The 12,389-nt window shown below is 45.4% G+C and overlaps 1 protein-coding gene across 2 annotated transcripts in view; it reads right to left on the reverse strand.

Moving 5' to 3' along the window:
* Sertad2 (SERTA domain containing 2) overlaps window positions 1-12,389 on the reverse strand; it is a 107,438-nt gene that overhangs the window by 20,010 nt on the left and 75,039 nt on the right. The window contains exon 1 of one of the 2 annotated variants that reach the window (XM_021648466.2): window positions 677-980. The exons of the other annotated variant lie outside the window; for it this stretch is intronic. The gene's annotated coding sequence lies outside the window, so the exon portion shown is untranslated. Of the gene's footprint in view, window positions 1-676; window positions 981-12,389 lie in introns of those variants that run through there. 2 annotated transcript variants of the gene reach the window in all.

Consider the following 12,389-nt stretch of genomic DNA (forward strand, 5'->3'; position numbering starts at 1 on the left):
GCTAAAGCTAACACAATTTATGGTTAAGAAAAAATAGGAACAATTCAGTACTTTCTTTCTACGCAATGGTCCTCTGAAGGGTGCCCAGTGTCAATGGTACAAAGTCTACGCGCAGGGACAGCTGGCTCCCCTCAGCGCCGCCTGCCCCCCCCCCCCCCCCCGTCATAGGCGGTTACAACCAAGATGACTTGTAGATTTCTAATTTAAAAACCAGGGAGGCGTTAAGTTTAATATACATTTGGGTCCAAAATCAATTCACTTGGGCACGGAAGAGGGTGAAGAGAGCTGTTTTAAGGCAAAACCACCGGGAAACTCTCAAAACACAATAAAGCAAGTTGGATGCAAACCCAGACACGGAACTCAAAAGTGAGGCAGCCTCCCAGCCTGCAACCCGAATCTTACAGGGAAAAAAAAAAAGTCTCGCACGTTCTCAGCACCACAACCACCACAGCGAGCACACACACCCCCGGCTGTGACGGCGACAGCTCCCGGCCCGGGCCGCCCCGCTCCCGGCCCGGGTCCTGACAGCCCCGGGGTCCCAGGCGGCCGGCGGGTGCGCCCCAACCTGCCCGGCCCGGCCTCCTCCGCCTTGGGCTCCCGCCTGGCCCAGCCCAGCACCGCCCCGCGCCCGCCGGAGCCCAACCCGGGGGAGCCTCCAGCTCGGCCGGGAACTCACCACAGGCAGGTCCGCCCGGAGCTAGCGCATCGGAGGGGTTTCCGCCCACCCCTCAAGCTACGCCCGCTCCATGCGGGGCACCCCGCCGCGGGGCCGACGGTGGCTGGGCGCGCGCGGCGAGGCCGGAGCTACGACTCCGGCGTCCTTTGCCTGCGCGTCGGGAACATTATACAATGGTGGAGGAGGCGGCGGGCAGCCGGGAGGAAGCAGGAGGCGGGCGGAGGGGGACGCCCGGGCCGAGCGAGCTGCGGCTCGTGCTCCAGCACCAGCCGTGCAGGAGTGACGTCCGTCTGCGAGCCTCCAGCGAGCTCCGGCCAGGCCCCGCAGGCCCCACCCTCGCCTGGCCGGGCCCCGCCCTGCCGGCCCCGCCCCCGGCGCGCGGGCCCCACCCTGCCCCCGCCCACCCCAAACCGCAGGCCCCGCCTCGTCCCCGCTCCACAGGTCCGGGACCCCGCAGGCCCCGCCCCCAGCGGGTCCGGACCCGCCTCAGGGTCGCAGGCCCCGCCCCAAACACGCCCTCCACGGGCGGTGCCATAAATGCAGATTGCCGAACGGTGAACGCTCAGGAAGGGGCAGGCGGGCGCCAAGCTTCGCAGCCTCCACTGTGGACTAAAGGGTGAAATAGAAGAGGAAGAAACAGGGCGCCCAAGCCGGAGGGCTACTGCTACCACTACCAACCCACACACAAACTGGAGAACAGGCGGATGACGGAGCGGGTGGTGACAAAGGCAGCGGCGCCCGTACAGTCCGGTCCGTAGAGGAGCGCAACCACAAATATGACAGGAATTCGAGCTATTCGGCCACTTGGGCTGGTTGGCGGGAGGGTAGGGTCCACCAATGGCCCTTGGAGATGTCGGAATGGGGAGGAGGGGTCAAGGGCTTCATCTGGAGCTGGCTACAGAAAAAGTTCGGCCTACGAAATGGGTCACCAAGGAGTACCTTTGGAGCCCGACAGACCTGAGTTGCGTCCTGTATGGAGACCAGCAGCCAACAGGAAGGAAACAGGCTTGGAGAAGATGGAGAACCAGAGGCGTCGTCCTCTGCCCCCAAGTTTCACGATTATAGCCTTATCTTTCCCTTAAACATAAACAAAACAAACAACAAAAAAATAAACAAAACCCCGCACAAACCCAATGTTTGTAACTCCTCAAAGTTAGGGAGCTTTATATTGTCCTTAGTATTAGCATGAGTGCATTTGTCTAAGTTGTTCGAATTTAGGAGCACTAAGGAGCCAGGGACATTTATGGTTGCCTTAAAAACCACATGTACATTCTGCATGAAGATATTACAGACGTAGTTCTGGCACCTTAAAGTTTTGGCTGCCACCCCAATCAATAATTTCTCCTTGGACCACTTTGCTGTTTAATGGTCCACTACACTAGTTGTATCTAAGGATAATAAAGCTTTAAGACCTAACATAAAGGTCTTAAACATCAAGACAGACTTAGACCAACTCAAATCATATTGTAATGATTTGTTACCAATCAAGTTGATGATCTTATCAAAATTAAACATGAGCTAGTACCAGGTGTAGGATCCCTACACTAGGTAGGCAAAGGCAGGCATATTTCTTAGTTCAAGGCCAGCCTGGTCTACATAGACAGTTCTAAGGCCAGCCAGGAGGACTTCTCAGTGACCACTTGTCTCTAATGATTGTAATAATAATGTAGGCTTAAAATGCTAAAGGACAATGTCAGGCTCTATCAATAAGAAAAGTAAAAAGGTTTTTTTGTTTTGTTTTGTTTTGTTTTAGTGAACCCTTGGCATTATCAAACTCTTATACAGATTTTCCATGAGTTATCACCAATATCAAAAGCTAATTATATATCTCTTTGGCAAGTCATTATAATAGCATTTAAAATTTTCATCACATAAAGCACGCTCATGGCCCTATGAGGTCTTGCTCAGTTTATCCCTGGATGGCATAAAATTCTCAAATACCTTGCTAGAGAGCCAAGATCATTTTCCTTTCTAGAGCTCTGCATTTGGAGACAACACTAACTACTCACAGCTCCCTAACCGCCCACTCACTTATACTTTCAGTGCTCACTTTAAGAAACAGCCATTGAAACAGAAGCTGCAATAATCTCTTCCTGTGATGTCTTTGTGGGAGGCCAGAGGTATTTAGTTCTGTTGAATTTAAAATGAATTGAAACTGTTATTCATGAATTGAAGTTAACAAAAAAGATACAGGATTTTATGACACTTGGATATTTCCTAACAAATGACCTCCCAAATACAGTGTTCCTGTATGAAAGAAAAAAGCCAAAATGAAAGCGACATCTTTGTGTGTCCACAGCACATGGTTGCCTGAAGTCTATGCTGTGTGTATGCTCAGTAAAATTTTGAGTCTGGAAAGCAGCCCAAGGTTACTTCTGGGGTGAGCCGCTCTCCAGTCATATTTTTGAAGGCTATTAAGCTCATCAGTGCACGAATTACACTTTCACTTTCCTAGATTTTAAAGCCTGGTGTATTTGCCCAATTAGTCCAAGTGTGAAGTGGCAGCTTCAACAGCTGCCAGTGTGCCCCAGCATCAGGTCTGTCTATCTGCTCCTTCTCCCCAGGCTAGGTTCTATGTAGGCAGGCACAGCAATCCAGCTAATTCTGCCTAGTCCCAGACATTTAAAGATAAAGGAAGGTTCTCCTGTACTTAAAAACAAAACCGAAAATCTTATGAGTAAACCATGTGTATGCCCTGGTCCTGTGGAGGCTGGAAAATGGTGTTGGATTCTCTGGAACCCGAGTAACAGAAAATTGTGAGCTGCTGTGGTGCTGGGAACCAAATTGGAGTCCTCCACAGAATTAACAAGTGCTCTTAACTGTTGCGGCATCTCTTTAGGGGCCCTTCCCTGAACTTTTGAAGTATACAGGCTGACTGAAGCTTTTGTTTTTGTTTGCTTGTTTGTTCCTTGAGACGGGGTCTCTAACTAGCCTTGCTAATCTTGGAACTATGTAGACCAGGTTGGCCTCAAACTCAAAGAGATTTGCCTGCCTCTGCTGGGATTAAAAGTTGTACGCAACCATTCTGGGTCTGGTGTTTTTCTTTTTTTAAAGAAAAATATTAGTTATTTCTATAGAATGATCAAGAAATGCTAAGTGAACCTATAAGTTTGGTTTATATATTTAAAAAGTCCACTGAAAATAATCTCAATCTTAGGGCTTTATCAAGTATTCACAATTTCCCCATCACAATTTAGTCACATTTAACTATTAGGAACATATCTGTTGGGGGAAGAGGAAAAGCATTCCTTTTCCTCAGTGCAGAACTGCGACAGCAAATTTTGAAAGCTGTGAAATGCTGAGCTCTTCGAGAGAGGCCCTTCTCTCACAGCAGAGCCAGGGGTAATAGTTTACAGTCCCTGCTTCTCCTTCGAAACTCTTGTGACCTTATGTTCTACAAAAGTACTGCACAGACTGAAGGGTGCTCTCAGCACTTAATTAGCATGGCCAAAGAAACAACGCATTAATCAGATACATGAACTATGGAACAAAGACTATTTATTTATTTGTTTGTATCTATGCCTGAGGTTCTGTGTGGAGATGGGATGCTTGGGCTCACCTTGGGCATGCACTCAGACCACTGAGCTATAACCCCATTCTGAGGAAGAAAGACAGGCTTCAAAAATTTTACTCAGTTTTTCTTTCAACTTAATTCTACTCTAGATTTGATGCTGAAATACTGGCAATCATTCATCTATCAACATTCTTAGTCTTGGTTTTAAAGTCAAAAAGGACAAATGTTTCCATTATTAAACCACTGTATAGAATATACTGGTAAAAGATGAGACATCAACTGTAGACTTACCATACTAACAGAAAACTTGGGATAGATTTTGAAAATAGAATTCTGAAGTCACATCCCTTCTGTGGCCAGCAGGGAATTCATATGGGATGTGAAGCTGGCAAACAGCAAATCTCACAGACCACACAAACTAATCTACACTTGCAAACTTCACTCTGCCTCTTCTACCTTGTCAGGCCTTTCCCTGCTCCTCCCTCAAGCCTCAATTCACACAGCAGAGCTACAGTCCCAAGGTAGGTTCTTCTCTAAAGGTTACCACATTGCTATAAACTGAGGTGTGATGGCCACCAGTTACGTTCACATGCACTTCTATTGTTTTTTATGGTTTGTTTGGTTTGGTTTGTTTTTTCGAGACAGGGTTTCTTTGTGTAGCCTTGGCCGTCCTGGACTCACTTTGCAGACCACACTGGCCTCGAACTCCTACCTCTGTCTCCCTGGGTGCTGGGATCACAGGTGTGTACCACCAAGCCCTGCTCGGCATTTCATTTTTTAATTAGAGACCTTAGGCCTTTTTCTTTTCTAAAAGTCTGACAGTGTTTTAAATCCTAACAGAGAACACAGTCTTAAAGATAACATTTGAGAAAATAACAACAACAACAAAACCAAAACATTACCCATTTCTTAATGTAGCAATGGCTGCTGGTCTCCACTCACTGGCTCCATATTGGGGGGAGGGGGCTGGGTACAACGCACCGGATCCTTAGTAGGTAACTCTCTTCTCACCTGCTCAGAACATTTGGATTCCACAGAATACCAACGAATGTCAGAAGGGGCCAGCCTCAGGCCCTTTCTTGTCCTGGCTGAGAGGGAGCTTCTTTTTTTTTTTTTTTTTTAATTTATTTATTATTTATACAGTATTCTGCCTGCATGTGTGCCTCCTGCAGGGCAGAAGAGGGCACCCTATCTCATTATAGATGGTTTGTGAGTCACCATATGGTTGCTGGGAATTGAACTCAGGACCACTTAGGAAGAGCAGCCAGTGCTCTTACCCTCTGAGCCATCTCTCCAGCCCTAGAGGGAGCTTCTTTACAGAGAGTCTGAAGATGTACAACTTCATCCCTGAGCTACTACTGATTCATGACTTAAAAATTTAGTATGTGTGTGAGGCACACATATATGGCCCACATGTGGAGGTCAGAGGACAACTTCTGGAAGTCTGTTTTCTCCTTTCACCGTGGGATCGTGTGGTCAAACTCAGATGTCCCAGGCTTGTCCAGCTAATACACCTACGCACTGAGCCATGTAGCCTAAAGCCCCATCTGTGACTTTTGGGTCTTGCTCTATTGTGCTATGGATCTCAGATCATGCACTCTGCTTTCTATCCAACGATTCTGGGTCTAGCTCCTTGGGCCCAGCACTGGGAGGCAGAATCAGATCCCTTGACATCGCTGAGCCTGCTTTTGCACCTGGCAAGAGTAGTACCTTGGACTCAAGTTTCTGGGGCTAGGAGTCTCAAAGGAAAATTCATCCTCGTTACACTGGTGGAGGAATTTTAGGGCTGAAAATGAGATTAAGAAAGTGCTCGGCTTGTCTAGAAGAAAAATTTAAAAAGCCCATATTTACATGGTTATAAATGGAAGTAGAAATAGAAATGGTAATAATGTGTTCTCTTCAGTAGCACATGTTCCTCAATCCTTTTCATGTCCAGATGATGACTCAGGCCATCGTCTGGGTTCAAAGTCTGGAGAACAGCAGGACATCTTCCAAGGCCTCTGACATGGACCCTTGACTCCACAGCACACTGCTGAGCCAGAAACTGCAGCCCAGCCTAGCCTTATTTTAACCCACAGAATAAACAACCCCAAGCCACAGAACAAAAAAAGAAATAGTATCATCACACCTTCCAGCCTTCAGCTCACCTCCACTATGCTCATAAACCTCCATCAGCCTCCAGGACGGCGTATGGCATGGGAAGTGGTCACTAAGTGTGCTTGCTAAGTGCTAGAGGGACGAGCGGAGAAACGCAGGGGTAAACCTTTATAAGTACACATTTATTAACAAGTGGATTCCAATATGTTACACAGCCTAGTCTCAAACTTGTGGATTCATGTATTCCTGCCACCTCAACCTCCCAAATAAGGAACTACGGCCCCATGCCACCGTGGCTGATTCTTGCTATTTTCTCATTGTGTATCTATAAGTGTGTGTGTGTGTGTGTGTGTGTGTGTGTGCGCGCACGCGCGTGTGAACAAAATACTCATGCAATTTTTTTGAACTTTCAAAACCACAGATCACCAGTAGTATACTACTGTATTTATAATTACATTTTAGCATTTCTCTACTATACCATTCAACTCTATGAACCTAGTTAAAAGAACTAACTGGCACTTACAAAGTACTTTGAAAGTTCACCTATGCAGACTTTATGTGTGGGGAATGACCTTACCAATAAACACCAATTTCCTCTACCAGTTCTACCACTCTGTACTTCCGTATGACGATTTTTCTCTCCAACTTACTCTAAGAGTGCCAATAAGTCTTTCTTTATAAAGGATTACCCCCCACCCCCAAACACACACACACCGGGCAGGCGCAGCTCTCCATGTCTCCACTGGGAGGAAAGGCACTCAGAAGGGCCTGATACCCAACTCTTCAACAGCTGACACCAGGGACAGAGATGACCTCAGGACTGCCCAGCCTACCCTTCACAGCTGGTCTCTGGAAGGCAGAGGTGCTGAGCACCTCTGGTTTCTCCTCAGAAAGGAAAGCCAGAGTTAGGCATGGGGATCAACAGGGGAATGGCATGTGCCAGAGACTGCATATCCCTTAGACCCAACCATAGCTATTAAATTTCTACTTTGCGAGGCTGAAAATTCAAGTCTTTAATGGAACGGTCTGCGGAAAAAAAACATGCACAGGTAATATACGGCCCCATCCATTTTTATGTCTCGCTGGGACAGAAGCTGGGGTCTCACATGCTCACAAGACAAGTCTCCTCCACTGAGATATAGTCCCTGCTCACTACTATCCTGTCTTTTGGTTTTAGATGTAGAATTGTTGTTGGTGACACAGGCCTTCAGCCAGCACCCACATTAATCCCAGCATTCTTTGTCCCAGCACTTGGCGGGAGCTACAGCAGGAGCATCTTCGTAAGTTTGTGGTCTATGGGGTAAATGTAGGCTGGTCTGAGCTGTACAGAAACCCTATCTCAAAAATAACCACCACCTGTAAAACAAAACAAAACAAAACAAAACAAAACAACAACAACAACAAAAACCCCAATAACAATAAAAAAACCATACTGCCAGAATGAAGGAGACTGTTTCAAAATTATCCAACATCTAGGCTTGGTAGCACACACCTGTAATCCCAGCACTCTGGAGGCAGAAATAGGATGATCTGGAGGTCAAACCATCCTCAGCTATGAATTCAGGACCAGTTTGGGTTGGCTACATCAGACCCTGTCTCCAAATAAAATAAAATGGGAACTCTTTTGCTTGAAATTGCACGTTTTTAATTTATAGGGGTTTTCTTGTGTTTTGTTTTTATTCCTTTGAACTCCAGAAACACATAAAATCAACTAGAGAGAAAGCAAAGCTTATAAGTCAGACACCAATACCATATTATGGTCACCGAATAGCGGGACACTTTTTACATGTATGTTTTAAATAGTGAGCAAAAAATTTAATCATGATAAAGAGTACCTGTTTCAAAACTGTTTTTGTTTGTTTTAGAAATTTTGCTTAAATGGAAAATTATCAGAAAAACTCTTTAAAGTTTCTCCGGTGATCTATATGCAGCTTTAACTCTTAGAAAGAAGTTGAAAGGGAAACAAACGGCAGCAAACCCTGAGGCCTCCGTCCACAGCACCGTTGCTGCTGGCACGCCGCACACAGACACACGCTGTCCCCCTGCACTTGTTACTTTCATAGAGGTCAACAATGGATAGCCTGGTCAAACTCAAAGCCGTGTTAACTTTTCTATTTCACTCGTTTTGAGTGGGCACTTGCAGAGGGCAGAGGAGAGCTTCTGAGGGTCAGTGCTGCCCTCCCACCACGTGGACTCTGGGCTTGACAAGTTCCTTTACCTGCTGCGCCACCTCCCTGGCCCAAATGCAAAGCTTCTTGATGTAAGACATACATAGAACTGTTCCACTAACAAGCAAAGTATACTCAAAACCTCTCTAGGTGGATATGTAATTTTTAAGTGTGTCACTGTCCACTAGGTCAGCTCCAATAAAGCACAAAATGAAGAAAAAAAGAAAGGAAGTTAGTTGGTTGGCTGGTTAAGTCAAAAAGTTCACTTATAAGTCACACACACACAATTTTCTTGAGAGGCCAGGATTCAGCTGGGTTAATGTCAATGGCGGTGCAAGCTTGCAATCCCAGCAGTGAGGAGAGTGAGGCAGGAGGACTGAAAGTTCGAGACCAGTCTGGGAAAGTAGCATTTGTGAGACTAACCTTGTTAAGTTCAACACCATTTCCATTTCTGTTTACCTTCTTCAAGAAATTAAGGCCAGGCCAGGTGATGGTTCACACTTTAGATCCCAGCACTTGGAAGGCAGAGTCAGAGACCTCTGCATTTGAAGTCAGCCTGCTTTACACATTGAGTTCCAGGCCAGCCAGAGCTATACGGTGAGATCCTGTCTGTCTTTATTTGGTTTTTGTTTTTTCTGAAACAAAAGTTTCTCTTTGTGTAGCCCCTGCTGCTATCTTGCTTTGTAGACCAGGCTGGCCTTGAACTAAGAGATCCACCTGCCTCTGCCTCCCAAGTGCTGGGATCAAAGGTGTACGCCACCATGATCTGGTGAGATCCCATCTTCAAAAACTTTTTAAAAAAGGAAATTAAAGCCTAAATTACAGAGAATATTAGAAAAATCTTTAATAATCTAGTATTCATCTTTAATCTACTCTGGACATTATGTTTTCTAGTTTTAATGATGAAAATTAACAGCTATGATGATAAAAAAAACTAGATTTACTATTTTTTCATATTATAGCCAGAAATGAAAAGTTAAGAGAAAAGAATGCCTTTCCCAAATTATCAGAAGAAAAGACCCATAAGGTAGACCCATGCCATTTAATGGACCTTACCCTATATAAATGCTAATGCTCCCCTAAGCCCACGAGAACGATAAATTCAACACCAATTTAACCCCCAGTTTGCAGCCTGAGGGGCTGGCGTAACCTGTGAGGCCCTGGGCTTATTATACCTAGCACCAAACACTAAATTTTTGTTTGCAAGTTTGCATTGGAATGTGGCTCAGTGGGTAGAGCACTTACTTAACAGGAAGCCAAGAGCTGCTTTGCAACTGGACTCAGTGAAGAAGTTCGCAGGAGGTCACTGGGTCACAAGGAGAAAGACCTGACTACTCCCCTTCAGCCTCTGCTGGGCCTGGCTGGTACCAACCGCCTCTCCACCACCACAGCCGCGTTTGTGTGGCCTTCCATCAGGCTGCCAGCTCCCACAGTTTTCTGGAGGCTCTACCCCAGCAGCACCATTTCCTCCCTGCTTCCACTTTGGACATAAGGCCAGGGACCGTTTCCTGTTATCACTGATGTTCCACATCTCCACTGCCCTGTCTCTGTAAAGTCCCTTCATTAACAGGAGCTACTCAAAGCACAAACTAAAGAGAAAATAACCAACAAATGCAATTACACTGAAAGTTAAGTGTCTGTTAAACAAAAGATAACTCTTAACAAAGTAAAGGCAAGCTAAAGATGATCAAATAATATGTGAGGGCCCCACTTTCAACAAAGGTTACTTAGAAACTATAAGGAATTCTTGAATTAGCTCATTTGTTTATTTGTTTTGTTTTGTTGAGATAAGGTCTCCCCCAGCTGTCATGGAACTTACTATGGAGACCAGCTGGCTTTGAATGCAGAAAACCACCTGCATCTGCCTCCCTAGTGCTGGCCTTAAAAAAATAAAAGAAAAAAAAAAAAAAAAAAGAAAAATGGATAAAACAGAAAATAAAATGTCTAATAAACACGTGAAAGTTATCAGCTCCAATAAAATGACAATGCAAATTATAAAATATGTCTTAGCTTTAAAATTGGTAAAAACCTAATCTGATAAACGATTGAGGGGGAAAAAAAAAGAAATCTCAGAACTGAGGAGACCACTCAGAGGGGAAAGCACAGACTTGTGTTCATATTCCCAAAATATCCTGGTGTGAAGATACCCTCTGTTTCCTGTAGCCCCAGCACTGGGGAGCCTCTAGACATGAGGGTCTCCAGGTCCCAGAGGGCCAGCTAGTTTAGACAAAACTGAGCTCCCGGTTCAGCGTGGAACTTTCTCAAGAAATAAGGTGGAGCCAGGCGTGGTGGCAGGCTCCCTTAATCCCAGCACTCTGGAGGCAGAGGCAGATGGATCTCTATGAGTCCGAGGCCAGTCTGGCCTACATCGTGAGCTCCAAGACAGCCAGGGCTACCAAGTGAGACCCTGGCTTAAAAGAAAAAGAAAAAGAAAAAAAAAAAGAAAAAGAAAAAGTTGAGGGGTGTGGGGAGGCGAGCTGGTAGGTAAAGCACTTGCTACACAGTGTGAGGAGCAGGGTTTGGGCCCCCGGAACCCACACAGAATCTGAGCAGGTGTCACAGTCACCTACGCCCCAGCGCTCCAAGGCCGAGGTGGCGGCTGTCCAGGGCAAGCTGCTAGCTAGAACAGTTAGACCGGAAAGCTTTGAGGTGTGTGGCAGGCCCTGTCTCAATGTAAAGATTAGAAAGTGATCGAGCAAGAGAGGAAATATCAACTTCAGGTCTCCACGTGCCCACACATGCACCCCCACACGTGAACATGCACACACAGATGCACACCACACATACATATGCACATAAATAAATATGGTAGAGATGGGACTGAGGACATTCTAGTGTTAACCTGCACACACACGCACACACACACACTTTAAGGAGGAGCTCTAACAAATCCTTAACGAGTTCAAAAGTGGGCATGGTTATTTTGGAAGCAATTTGAAATGACCCAGTTATAAGCTGAGGGGCACACTCACACCTACCTACAAGCAAGCCTTTCTTACCTGGGTTCAACAGAAAAATAAGTCCTATAGAAAATGATTTAGAAATCATACCCTCAGGTCTCCAGAGGATGGTACAAAACCTGAGATGTTCTAGCAAATATTTAGCTACAAGATCCATACCATGATGGATCCCTTATGGTATTGGGGCTTACTTCTCTTGAATTCTAGACAGAAGGACTGTCAGAGTCCCTCACCATGGACCCACAGAGAAAGAATGGTACACTGTTTATAATGGCAAACACCTGAAACAACAGTAAGGCTCCTCAAGATGAGGACAAATCAATACACCTGAAAACTACAATAGTTTCAAAGAACTAATATATTAACTAATATATTAACATACAGGCAATTGGCAAAAATAGCTCAAGCATGTTGTAAGACACAACGATATAACAGCACTTATATAAAAGATTGTAAAACAAGCAGGAGTGTTGGTACATGCCTTTAGTCCAAACACTGGGGAGGTGAGGCACATGAGTGTCTGTGAGCTCAAGGCCAGTCTGGTACACACAGTGAGTTCCAGGCCAGCCAGGGATACAATGAGACCCTGTCTCAAAACTATGCATGCGAAGCATGTTATACATTGTTTTACAAGTACATTTATGGGAACCATACAAGCTACAGGACAGATAATAAAGTTCATGAAAGCAGCATTCACTGTAAGGAGAGGAGCATGATGGAATTGCGAAGAGAGACAAGCTAGAGAGTTTAGTTTCTTACAAAAACATCAAAACCAAATAAGTGCGTCATAAGTTTAAAGAAAATCTAATTTACTGTTTCAGAATTTACCAGGTAAAAAAATAAATTTTCTTTGCTTTCTTCCTTACGAATCCCATGATGCAGAACATTTTTATCTCCAATGTCTGTTTTTATCTCCAATGTCTGTTAAAAACAAACAAACAATGGGACATGGGGCTAGAGAGAAGCCTTGGGGT

The sequence above is a fragment of the Meriones unguiculatus genome, chromosome 12 (genome assembly GCF_030254825.1).
Source record: "Meriones unguiculatus strain TT.TT164.6M chromosome 12, Bangor_MerUng_6.1, whole genome shotgun sequence".
In the NCBI taxonomy this organism is placed as follows: Eukaryota; Metazoa; Chordata; class Mammalia; order Rodentia; family Muridae; genus Meriones; species Meriones unguiculatus.